The 12230-nt window shown below is 44.5% G+C and overlaps 1 long non-coding RNA gene across 1 annotated transcript in view; it reads right to left on the reverse strand.

The window, feature by feature from the left end:
- LOC140690908 (uncharacterized) overlaps positions 1 to 11578 on the reverse strand; it is a 29297-nt gene extending 17719 nt beyond the window's left edge. Inside the window, exons 1-2 of the long non-coding RNA XR_012066259.1 lie at positions 11520 to 11578; positions 10708 to 10783 (exon numbers count right to left, since the gene is read on the reverse strand). This is a non-coding gene — a long non-coding RNA (uncharacterized lncRNA). The remainder of the gene's footprint in view (positions 1 to 10707; positions 10784 to 11519) is intronic.
- Between the last annotated feature and the right edge of the window lie 652 nt (positions 11579 to 12230).

Consider the following 12230-nt stretch of genomic DNA (forward strand, 5'->3'; position numbering starts at 1 on the left):
GCCCGCCTCCTTGTATGGCAGGGGCTGTGTGAGGCCCAACCTGGGAGGAGACGTGGGGGGCCGAGGGCTCCGGCCCTTTTCCTCTGAAGCAGCCGTCCGTCCTATGGGAACCCAGAGGACTTGGAGACCTCCTGGCCGAGAGAGGTGCCAGTTTCGTTTGAGGGAGCCTGTCCCAGCCCTTGGGATTCCCAGGCCCAACACAAAGAGACTGGAGGCCCGCGTCCCCCGCTGCCCAGGACCAGCGTGCCTCCAGCAAAAGGCCCTTCCGCCTGTCTTCTGCCCTCCCCCACGCTCCCCAGGTTCGGACGCGCTAGGCCAGCCCCCGGGGGGGCAGGTGTCACTAAGCCCCCGGGGAGGGCGAGACCCATGTGGGGCGGACACGGTGGCCGGAAAAAGAGCCTGCTGCAGGGCCTTGGGGTCAAGATGGCGGAGTAGGAGGACCACGAGCTCACCTCCCCTCACAACCACCACAAAACCACAGCAGACTGCTCAACGGCCATTGACAGAAAAGCCTGGAACCTATCAGAAAAGATCTTCAACTGGAGACATGAAGAGCAGGACTGTAGGAGGGGCGTGCTCATGATAGAATCGGGTTTCGTACCCCCCCCCATACCCGGTGGTGACCCAACTGGAGAAGAACCCCATGGCAGAGGCCCTCCCACAGGAGTGACAGTTCTAAGCCCACCCTCAGGCTCCCCAGCCTGGGGGTCCGGCACAGGGAGCAGGAGCCCCCAGAGCATTTGGCTCTGAAGGCCAGCGGGGCTTACTTGCAGGAGCGCCACAGGTCTGGGGGAAACAGAGACTTCATTCTTAAAGGGTGCACGCAAAGTGTCACACGCACCAGGACCAAGGGCCGGAGCCGTGACTTCACAGGAGCCTGGGCCAGACCTGTGCTGGTCTTAGAGGGTCTCCTGGGGAGGTGGGGCCAGCTGTGCCTCAGCCTGGCGGCATATAAGCTGGTGGCGGAAGTTCAGGGTTTGGGGAGTAGTCAGTCACATGAGTTTTCCTGGAAGCTGACACCGTGTTTGGATCATTAGCACCAAGACCTGGTTCCACCCAACAGCATGGGGGCCTAGGTGCTAGGCCGTCTCAGCCCAGACACCTGAGTGGGTGGGAACACAGCCCCATCCCTCAGCAGACGAGCTGCGTAAAGATCTCCTGAGCCCACAGCTGCCTCTAGACAGGATCCTGCCCACCAGAGGGCCAGGACCAGCTCCACCCACCAGTGGGCAGGCCCCAGCCCCTCCGGCCAGGAGACCTGTACGAGCCTCTAGTCCAGCTTCACCCACCACGGGGTGGGCACCAGAACCAAGAAGACAACCTACAGCCTGTGGAAGGAGTCCACAAACACAGGCCAGACTCTACCCTGGGACCAGCTGGCCCCTGGCCCTCACGTGACAAGAGGGGACTGCCCTGCTGGGACACACAGGACGTCATCTACAGAGTCCTTTTCTAAGGTTGAGAAACGTAACTAACCCACCACACACTAAAAATAAAAATAGAAATCTAGACAAAATGAGGCAGCAGAGGAAGATGTTCCAGGCAAAGGAATGAGAGAAAATCCCACAAGAAGAACTAAACGATGAGGAGATGGGCAATCTACCCGAGGAAGAGTTCACAGTAATGGTCGTGAAGATGATCAGAGAACTTGGGAGGAGAATGGACGCACAGAGCAAGAAGTCAGTAGTTGTTAGCGAAGAGTTGGAAATATAAAGAACCAAGCAGTTGAAGAACACAGTAACTGAAATGAATAACACACTAGAAGGAACCAAGAGTAGATTAAATGAGGCCGAAGAACAGATCAGTGAGCTTGAAGACAGAGCAGTGGAAGTCATCACTGCAGAACAGAAAAAAGAATGAAAAGAAATGAGGATAATTTTAAGGGAACTCTGGGACAACATGAAGTGCCCTGACATTCACATTACAGGGGTCCTGGAGGGAGAAGAGAGAGGACCTGAGAAAATATTTGAAGAGATAAAAGCTGAGAACTCCCCTGACTTGGAAGAGGAAACAGGCACCCAAGTCCAGGAAGTGCAGAGAGTCCCACACAGGATTAACCCAGAGAGGACCACACCGGGGCACAAAGTCATCAAATAGACAAAAATTAAAGATAAGGAGAAAATATTAAACACAACAAGTGAAAAGCAACAAATAATGTACAAGGGAGCTCCCATAAGCTGACAGCTGATTTCTCAGCAGAAACTGCAGGCCGGAAGGGAGTGGCACGATATATTTAAAGTGATGAGAGGGGAAAACCTACACCCAAGACTGCTCTGCCCAGCAGGGCTCTCGTTCAGACTTGATGGAGAAATCAAAAGCTTCACGGAGAAGCAAAATAATTCAGCACCACCAAACCTGTACAACCAATGCTACAGGAATTTCTCTAGGTAGAAAAGGCCATGACTAGAAATGAGAAAGTTACAAAATGGAAAAGCTGACCAGTAAAGGCAGACAGACGGTAAAGGTAGGGGACCATCCACACACAAACCAAGAGGGACGTTAAAGCAGTAAACGTTAAAGCAGTAAAGTCATTTGTATCCACAGTAAGAGGTTAAAGGACACGCAGAACAATTAGATGGAAAAATACGATATCAAAACCAGCGATGGTGAGAGGCGGAGAGCATGACTGCAGGGCGTCTAAACTGCATTTGAAATTAAGAGGTCAGCAACTTAAACCAACCACGTGTATAGAGAGACTTCTATACCAGAGCCCCATGGCAACCACAAAACCAGAATTCTGTAATGAAAATACACACAAAAAAGAAAGAGGAGTCCAAACATAATGCTAAAGATAAGCCATCAAATCACAAGAGAACAGGACAAAAGAAGAAAGGGGGAAAAGACCCACAAAAACAAAGCCAAAGCAATGGAAATGGCAATAAGAACACACTCATCGATGATTACCTTAAAGGTAAAGGGATTAAACGCTCCAACCAAAAGACCCAGACGCAGGCTGGCTGAATGGACACAGAAACAAGACCGGCATGCATGCTGCCTACAAGAGACCCACTTCACAGCTAGAGACACACACAGGCTGGAAGTGAGGGCGCGGGAAGAGATACTCCATGCAAACAGGACCAAAAGCAAGCTGGAGTCAGACAAAATACTCATGTCAGACAAAATCGGCTTTAAAATAAAGACTGTTGCAAGAGACAAAAGAAGGACACTGCATAATGCTCAAGGGAATAATCCAAGAAGAGGCTACAACAATTGTAAATATACACGCCCCCAACAGAGGGGCCCCTCAGGACATAAGGCAACTGTTAACACACATAAATGGGGAAATAGACGGTAACGCAGTAGCATTGGGGGCCCTTAATACCCCACTTCCATCAATGGACAGATCACCCAGACAGAAAATCAGTGAGAAAACACAGGCCCGAAATGACACATTAGCCCAGATAGACGTAATTGATATCTACGGAGCATCCCATCTGAAAGCAGCAGAACACAGTCTTCTCAGGTGCACGTGGGACCTTCTCTAGGATAGACCACGTGCTGGTCCGCAAAGCAAGCCTCGGTCAACTTAAGAAAATTGAAATCATATCAAGCATCTTCTCTGACCACAATGCTCTAAGATTAGAAATCAACTATAAACAAAACAAAACAAACAAAACAAAACAAACAAAACCCTGCAAAAAACACAAACGTGGCAGCTAAACAACATGCTACCAAACAGCCAATGGATGACAGAAGAAACCAAAGAGGAAATCAAAATTACCTAAAGACAAATGAAAACAAGAATACGATGATCCAAAACCTGTGGGACCAGAAAAAGCTGCTCTAAGAGGGAAGTTTTTAGTAACACAAGCTTACCTCAGGAAACAAGAAAAATCTCAAGTAAACCACCCAATCTTACACCTAAAGCAATGAGAGAAAGAACCAACGAAACCCAAAGTTAGTAGAAGGAAGGAAATTGTAAAGATTAGAGCAGAAACAAATGAAACAGAGACTAGGAAAGATGAATGAAGCTAAAAGTCAGTTCTTTGAAAAGATCAACAAAATTGATACACCTTGGCCAGACCCATTAAGGAAAAACAAGGAGAGCACACAAATCAATAAAATAAGAAACAGAAAAGGGTAAGTCACAGCAGACACCACAGAAATACAAAGGCCCACTGGAGACTATTAACAAGCAACTATGCCCCAGTGGAACAGACGATGCAGAAGAAAGGGACAGTTTCTTAGAAAGGCACAGCCTCCCACGACGGAACCAGAGAGAGACAGGAAAATGAACAGACCCATCACTAGTGCTGAAACTAAGTCAGTTATTTAAAAACTCCCAACAAACAGAAGTCCACGACCAGGTGGCTTCACAAGCCAATTTTACCAATCACGTAGAGAAGAATTACCACCTACCCTTCTGAAACTTTTCCCAAAAATTACAGAGGAAGGAACACTTCCAAATTCACTCTAACAATTCCACATTCACTCCATGAGCCACCCTGATACCAAAACCAGGCAAAGATATCACACAAAAAGAAAATTACAGGCCAATAGCACTGCTGAACGTAGATGCAGAAATCCTTAACAAAATACTAGCAAATTGACTCCAACAACACATTAGAGGGATCAGACACCATGAGCAAGTGAGATTTATTCCAGAAATGCAAAGATTTTTCAATATCCACAAATCAGTGTGATACAACACATTAACTGTACTCTGAAAACTGTAAGTCACTGAGGAGAGACATGGAAGACAGCCTAAACAGAAGGAAAGCAATACTGTGTTCTTGGATTGGAAGAATCGATATGGTTAAAATGGCCATGCTACCCAGGGCAACACACAGATTCAGTGCAATTCCTATCAAATTATCAATGACATTTTTCACACAGCAGGAACAAAAAAATGTTAAAATTTGTATGGAAACACAAAAGACCCTGAATAGCCAAAACAATCCTGAAAATGAAGAACAGAGTGGGAGGAATCATGGTGACTTGTGACTATATTACAAAGCTACAGTGATCAAAACAGTATGGTTTTGGCACAAAAACAGACACATAGATCAATGGAACAGGATGGAAAGTCCAGAAATAAACCCATGCACTTATGGTCAATTAACCTACGACAAGGGAGGCAAGAATATGCAATGGAGAAAAGACAGTCTCTTCAGTAAGCGGTGCTGGGAAAACTGGACGGCTACCTGTAAGAGACTGAAATCAGAACATTCTCTAACACCGTGTTCAAAAATAAACTCAAAATGGATTAAAGACTTAAACATAAGACTAGATACTACAAAACTCCTAGAGGAAAACATAGGCAGGACTCTCAGACACAAAATCACAGCAACGTATTTTTGGAACCAGCTCCTAGAGTAATGGAAACAAAAGCAAAAATAAACAAATGGGATCTAATTCAACTTAAAAGCTTTTGTGCAGCTAAGGATACCATCAACAAAACAACAAGACAACCTACAGAATAGGAGAAAATATTTGCAAATGATGCGACTGACAAGGGACAAATTTCCAAAATATACAAACAGCTCATACAGCTTAATAACAAAAAAACAAGCAACCCAATCAAAAAATCGGCAGAAGACCTAAAGAGACATCTCTCCAAAGAAGATATGCAGATGGCCAACAGGCACATGAAAAGATGCTCAACATCACTAATTGTTAGAGAAATGCAAATCAGACTACAGTGAGATATCACCTCGCACCAGCCAGAATGACCATCATTCAAAAGTCTACAAATGATAAATGCGGGAGAGGGTGTGGAGAACAGGGAACCCTCCTACGCTGCTGGTAGGAATGTCAATTGGTGCAGCCACTATGGAGAACAGTATGGAGGTTCCTTAGAAAACTGAAAATAGACTTAGCATATGATCCAGCAATCCCACTCCTGGGCATATACCCGGAGAAAAATACAATTCAGAAAGACACATGCACCCCACTGTTCACAGCAGCACTATTCACAACAGCCAAGACATGGAAGCAGCCCAAGTGTCTATCAACAGATGACTGGATAAGGAAGATGTGGTATATACATACAATGGAATACTACTCAGCCATAAAAAAGAATAAAATAATGCCATTTGCAGCAACATGGATGGACCTGGAGATGGTCCTTGTAAGTGAAGTAAGCCAGAAAGAGAAAGAAAAATGCCATATGACATCACTTACATGTGGAATCTAAAAAAAGAACACAAATGAACTACTTATTATTTATAACATAGATGATTGATTTCTTGAATATGTGTGAGCACATTTGACTGTCCTTTATGACTGAATTACTGCATTCTGTTGATCCTTATTTTGTGATTGGCTTTATTCCTTTGTTAACTATGTAAGTTTAAAAATCTAAAGCTCTAATCTGTTCTTAGAAACAATGAACAGTACATATATGTAAATTAAATATGTGCAGTATATTGTACATATGTATTTACATGTGCTATATATGTATTGTCAAATTGTATCGATTTTACCTAATAAAATTAAAAAAAAAGAGGAGTCATAGGTAGGAATATGGCCCTAGTATTGCCAGATCCTCAGAAATTTTAAGAGGAACCAGAAATTCAGATTTTTTAAGTAAAATCTTTCAATTTTTAAGAAATGGCAAGTATAAAAAACATAGACTATGAACTAAATTGGATTTGACTGCAGGCTCTAGATTCCAGAATGATGACTTTACAACCTTCAACCTACATACACTAACTGTAAAGGAGACACAGGATAGAGGATAGAGTTTCTATCTCTGATCTCTCTCTTTTTATTTTTAAAACTCAGGGTTAATCAGTCAGTTCCAGCAAAGACATGTGTTCTCCAACAAAAAATACAGAGAGAACCAAATTTTGTGCTGGTAATAACAGGTCCTGCAACCGTCATCCGTAAGTCAGGACTGAAATGTCTGGTTCATCAAAAAAGCCACACTGTGCTCATTGATCACTTTTACTATAAACAAATGGTACAAATTTAAACCTGCATCGTGTATTGATAGTGAATTAAACATTGCTTTACAGGTTTAAAAAACAGTATGGTACTGGCACAAACACACACACATAGATCAATGAAACAGGATAGAAAGTCCAGAAATTAACCCACGCACTTATGGTCAATTAAGCTACGACAAAGGAGGCTAAGATACACAATGGGGGAAAGACAGTCTCTTCAACATGCAGTGCTGGGAAAACTGGACAGCTGTCTGTGAAAGACTGAAATTAGAAAATTCTCTCCTGAACAAAATATTAGCAAACAGAATCCAACAATGCATAAAAAAGATCATACACCATGATCAAGTTGGCTTCATCCCAAGGATACAAGGACTGTTCAACATATGCAAATCAATCAATGTGTTACACCGCATCAACAAGAGAAAGGACAAAAATGACATGCTCCTCTCAATAGACACAGAAAAAGCGTTTGATAAAATTCAACACCCATTTATGATAAAAACTCTCACCAAAGTGGGTATAGAGGGAACACATCTCAACATAATAAAAGCTGTTTATCACAAATCTACAGCCAGCTTAGTACTCAACTGTGAAAGGCTGAACGCCTTCCCCCTAAAATCTAGAACAAGACAAGGATGCTCACTCTTAGCACCTCTATTCAATATAGCAGTGGAAGTCCCAGCCATAGCAATTAGACAAGGAAAAGAAATAAATGGGATCCAAATTGGAAGAGAAGAGGTAAAACTGTCCTTATACGTAGATGATATGATACTATATATAGAAAACCCTAAAGGCTCCGCACACAAAGTACTAGAGCTGATAAAAGAATTCAGCAAGGTAGCAGGATACAAGATTAGCATACAAAACCAGTTGCATCTCTTCACACTAACAATGAAATAGTTCAGAAAAGGAAAGGAAAGAAACAATCCCTGTAAAACTGCATCCAAAACAATAAAATCCTTAGCAATAAATCTGACCAAGGATGTGAAAGACTTATACATGGGAAACTACAAAGCACTGACGAAGGAAATTAAAGATGATTTAAAGAAATGGAAAGATATCCCATGTTCTTGGATTAGAAGAATTAATATTTTTTTTTCATATTGTTAAAATGGCCATACTATCCAAAGCGATCTACAGATTTAATGCAATCCCTATGAAATTACTCAGGACATTTTTCACAGAAGTAGAACAAACCATCCTAAAATTTATATGGAATCACAAAAGACCCAGAATTGTCAAAGCAATACTGAAGAAAAAGAATGAAGCTGGAGGAATAACCCTCTCAGACAATACTACAGAGCTACAAGTACTCAAAACAGCATCATATTGGTACAAAAACAGACATATGGACCAATGGAACAGCAAAAGACCCAGAATTGTTAAAGCAATACTGAAGAAAAAGAATGAAGCTGGAGGAATAACCCTCCCAGATTTCAGACAATACTACAGGGCTACAGTAATCAAAACAGCATGGTACTGGTACAAAAACAGACATATGGACCAAGAAATAAACCCACAAACTTTTGGTCAATTCATCTTTGACAAAGGAGGCAAGAATGTACAATGGAGTAAAGATAGCCTCTTCAGCAAATGGTGTTGGGAAAACTGGACAGCAGAATGTAAATCAATGGAGTTAGACTACCCCCTCACACCACACACAAAAATAAATTCAAAATGGCTTAAAGACTTAAACCTAAGACAAGACACTATAAACCTCTTAGAAGAAAACTTAGGTAAAACATTATCCAACATAAATCTTAGCAATGTTCTCCTAGGGCCATCTACCCAAGCAACAGAAATAAAAGCAAAAATAAACTAATGGGACCTAATTAGACGTAGAAGCTTTTGCACAGCAAAGGAAACCATAAGCAAAACAAAAAGACAACCTAAGGAATGGGAGAAAATATTTGCAAAAGATGAGACTGACAAGGGCTTAATTTCCAGAATATATAAACAGCTTATACAACTTAATAACAAAAAAATAAACAACCCAATCCAAAAATGGGCAGAAGACTTAAACGAGCAGTTCTCCAGTGAAGACATAGAAATGGCCAATAGGCATATGAAAAAATGCTCAATATCATTAATTATCAGAGAAATGCAAATCAAAACTACAATGAGGTATCACCTCACACCAGTCAGAATGGCCATCATTCATAAGTCCACAAACAATAAATGCTGGAGAGGCTGTGGAGAAAAGGGAACCTTCCTACACTGTTGGTGGGAATGTAGTTTGATGCAGCCATTATGGAAACTGGTATGGAGGTTCCTCAAAAGACTAAAAACAGACTTACCATATGATCCAGCAATCCCACTCCTGGGCATATATCCAGAGGGAACCTTAATTCAAAAAGATACATGCACCCCAATGTTCATAGCAGCATTATTTACAACAGCCAGGACATGGAAACAACCTAAACGTCCATCGACAGATGACTAGGTAAAGAAGTTGTGTTATATTTATACAACGGAATACTACTCAGCCATAAAAAATAAGACAATGCCATTTGCAGCAACGTGGATGGACCTGAGGAATGTCATTCTAAGTGAAGTAAGCCAGAAAAAGAAAAATACCATGTGATATCACTTATATGTGGAATCTTAAAAAAAAAAAAAGACAAATGAACTCATTTACAAAATAGAAACAGACTCACAGGCATAGAAAACAAACTTAAGGTTACCAGCAGGGGAAAGGGGTGGGAAGGGATATAAATTGGGAGTTCAAGATTTACAGATACTAAAATATATATAAAATAGATAAACAAGTTCATACTGTATAGTGCAGGGAACTATATTCAGCATCTCGTAGTAACTTATGGTGAAAAAGAACATGAAAACAAGTATATGTATGTTCATGTATGACTGAAGCATTATGCTGTGCACCAGAAATCGACACAATATTGTAACTGACTATACTTCAATTAATATATACACCCAAAAAAGGAAATTCTCTAACACCATATACAAAAAGAAACTCAAAATGGATTAAAGACCTAAATATAAGACTGGATACTATAAAACTCCCATTGGAAAACAGGCAGAACACTATTTGACATAAATCACAACAATATTTTTTTGGATCTGTCTCCTGGAGTAATGGAAATAAAAACAAAAATAAACAAATGGGACCTAGTTAAAATCAAACACTTTTGCACAGCAAAGGAAACCATAAACAAAACGAAAAGATAACCTATGGAATAGGAGAAAGTATTTGCAAATGATGAGACCGACAAGGGATTAATTTCCAAAATATACAAGCAGCTCATATAGCTCAATATCAAAACCAAAACCAAACAACCCAATCAAAAAAAAAAAAAAAGACAGAACTTCTAAACAGACATTTCTCCAAAGACGTACAGATGGCCAACATCTGTTAAAAAAAAAAAAAAAAGGGAAAGAAAGAAAGAAAAAGAAAAAAGAACCTTTCCCTTAACTTCTCTCAGTATCTGCAAAGTAGGCGCACGGTCTTACCTCCCAGGCAGCTGGGAGGGTGAGAATTCATGCTTGTAAAGCTTCAGCTGCAACTGAATCAAGCCAGGACTCTCCTGGGAGCAGGTCAGGGCATCCGTCTCTCTCGCAGGGGCAGAAACACTTCCCAAGGTTGGAGGGCCGGCTCTGGCCCCAAACTCCCAGTCTGACCCACCTCGCTCTGCCTCTTCCTCGGTCACGCCTGCCAATCTCTGGATTCGCACGGGCCTCAAATGAAACCCCACCCCCAAACAGGTACCCCATCTGTGGTCCCGTCGCTTCCTCCCCAGCATAGCAATGACAGAAAGGACAGCCCTGGCAGCCCACGTGGACACGGAGCACTCACCTTGTCTGCAGGCAGCCGTCGGCACTTTACGCGTGTGATCGTCCCAAGGAGCCCGTGAGGTAGCCGGTGGGAAATTCTGATGAGGAAGCGGGCCCTGGCTGATCTCCAGGGGAGGTGCGGGTGGAAGGACAGCCCGTCCGCCACAGCGAAGCCTCGTGGCTTCCCGGGGAATCCGTAAAAACAAACTCGTTTCCTCAGATGCACGTCCTTAGCCTTCAAAACGGCCAGGGAGCCCTCCCGCCAGCTGCCGCCCATCAAATCAGCTTATTCCTCGGATACGCAAACAAGATTCACTCTTGCCGGCCGCCTGGCGTTTTCCCCTCCTCCTCCTCTCTTTTCCTAGCAAACCCGTTTTTGGCTTTGTTCCTTGCCTCGTCCCACTGTCTGGCCCCCACACAGGTGGGTTACACGGTGTCTGCAGAACTAAACAGCCCCTCCGTGAGTGACTCGTCACCGCAATACGTTATCACTTTGCGGATGGGGAAACCAAGGCACAGAGGGTTCAAGGACTTGGCCATTAAGTGGCAGCTGGCTCCACAGTCCCCCCTTACCCGCACGCTACATGGCCCCCCAGCCTGCCCCCCGAGTGGCCTGGCCCCGTCCCCCCTCCCTGGGGCAAGGGGGGCTCTGTCCTGAACTTCTCTGCCAGCCCACCCGCCATCTTGCCCCGCACCGTCCTCCTGGCCTGTTTCTCCTTCAACCCGTCCAGCACCCCTGCAAGCCAACGCCGCCTCGATTTCAGAAAACCAGCAAATCACTACTGGGCACTGGTTTGTTCTGTCTCAGAAATTCCAGGGCCCCCCCAGACTTACCTCCAGCCACCCCGGGCTCCTGAACGCCCCCGGCTGGGTCTCACCGCCCCCTCCCCAGCCTGTGCCCACACACGTTCCTTCCGCTCAGCGCCTGCCTCCCCCAAGAGCTGCCGCCTCCAGGGAGCCACCCTGACGGCTCCGGTTCCGGGTTTGCATCGCCCGGCCCCCGCAGGGCTTGTCCTGAGCCAACCGCAGTGCCGTGGGGGCCAGCCCGCTCCCGCCCTCCCTGCAGGCAGCTCTTCAGGCTGGGGACCGGGGCTCCCTCCTGCAGAGCCTTGTGCCCTTACTGGAGGCCTCCTGGCCAGTGAGAAGCCAAGGGGCCAGGGGCCAGCCCCGACCTTGGGCTCCACCCCCCACCCCAGAACGAGGGCCGCAAACTACCTACATTGCAAGCACCTGGGCTGCTTGACGGACACAGCTTCCCAGGCGTCACCCTGGACCCAGAGAATCATTTATATTAATCCTTTATATTCTCTGGGTGGGGCCCAGGAATCTGCACTTTAACTAACTTCCCAACGTCCTAAGACACAGGGACATCAGCCTGTCCTGTACTTTACAAATCACGTTCTCACTGTCTGTTGAATCTGGTCCTCACAGTGTCAGCTGAGCTCAACACAGTCGCTGGGGGTCAGTCAACAACGGAGGCCGGCAGAGCAAGACGAGCTCTGCTGTTGAGGGCTTCTGTCTGACAGCTGGCAGTGTGTTAGCGGA

Source organism: Vicugna pacos, chromosome 32, assembly GCF_048564905.1.
Source record: "Vicugna pacos chromosome 32, VicPac4, whole genome shotgun sequence".
NCBI classification, from domain to species: domain Eukaryota; kingdom Metazoa; phylum Chordata; class Mammalia; order Artiodactyla; family Camelidae; genus Vicugna; species Vicugna pacos.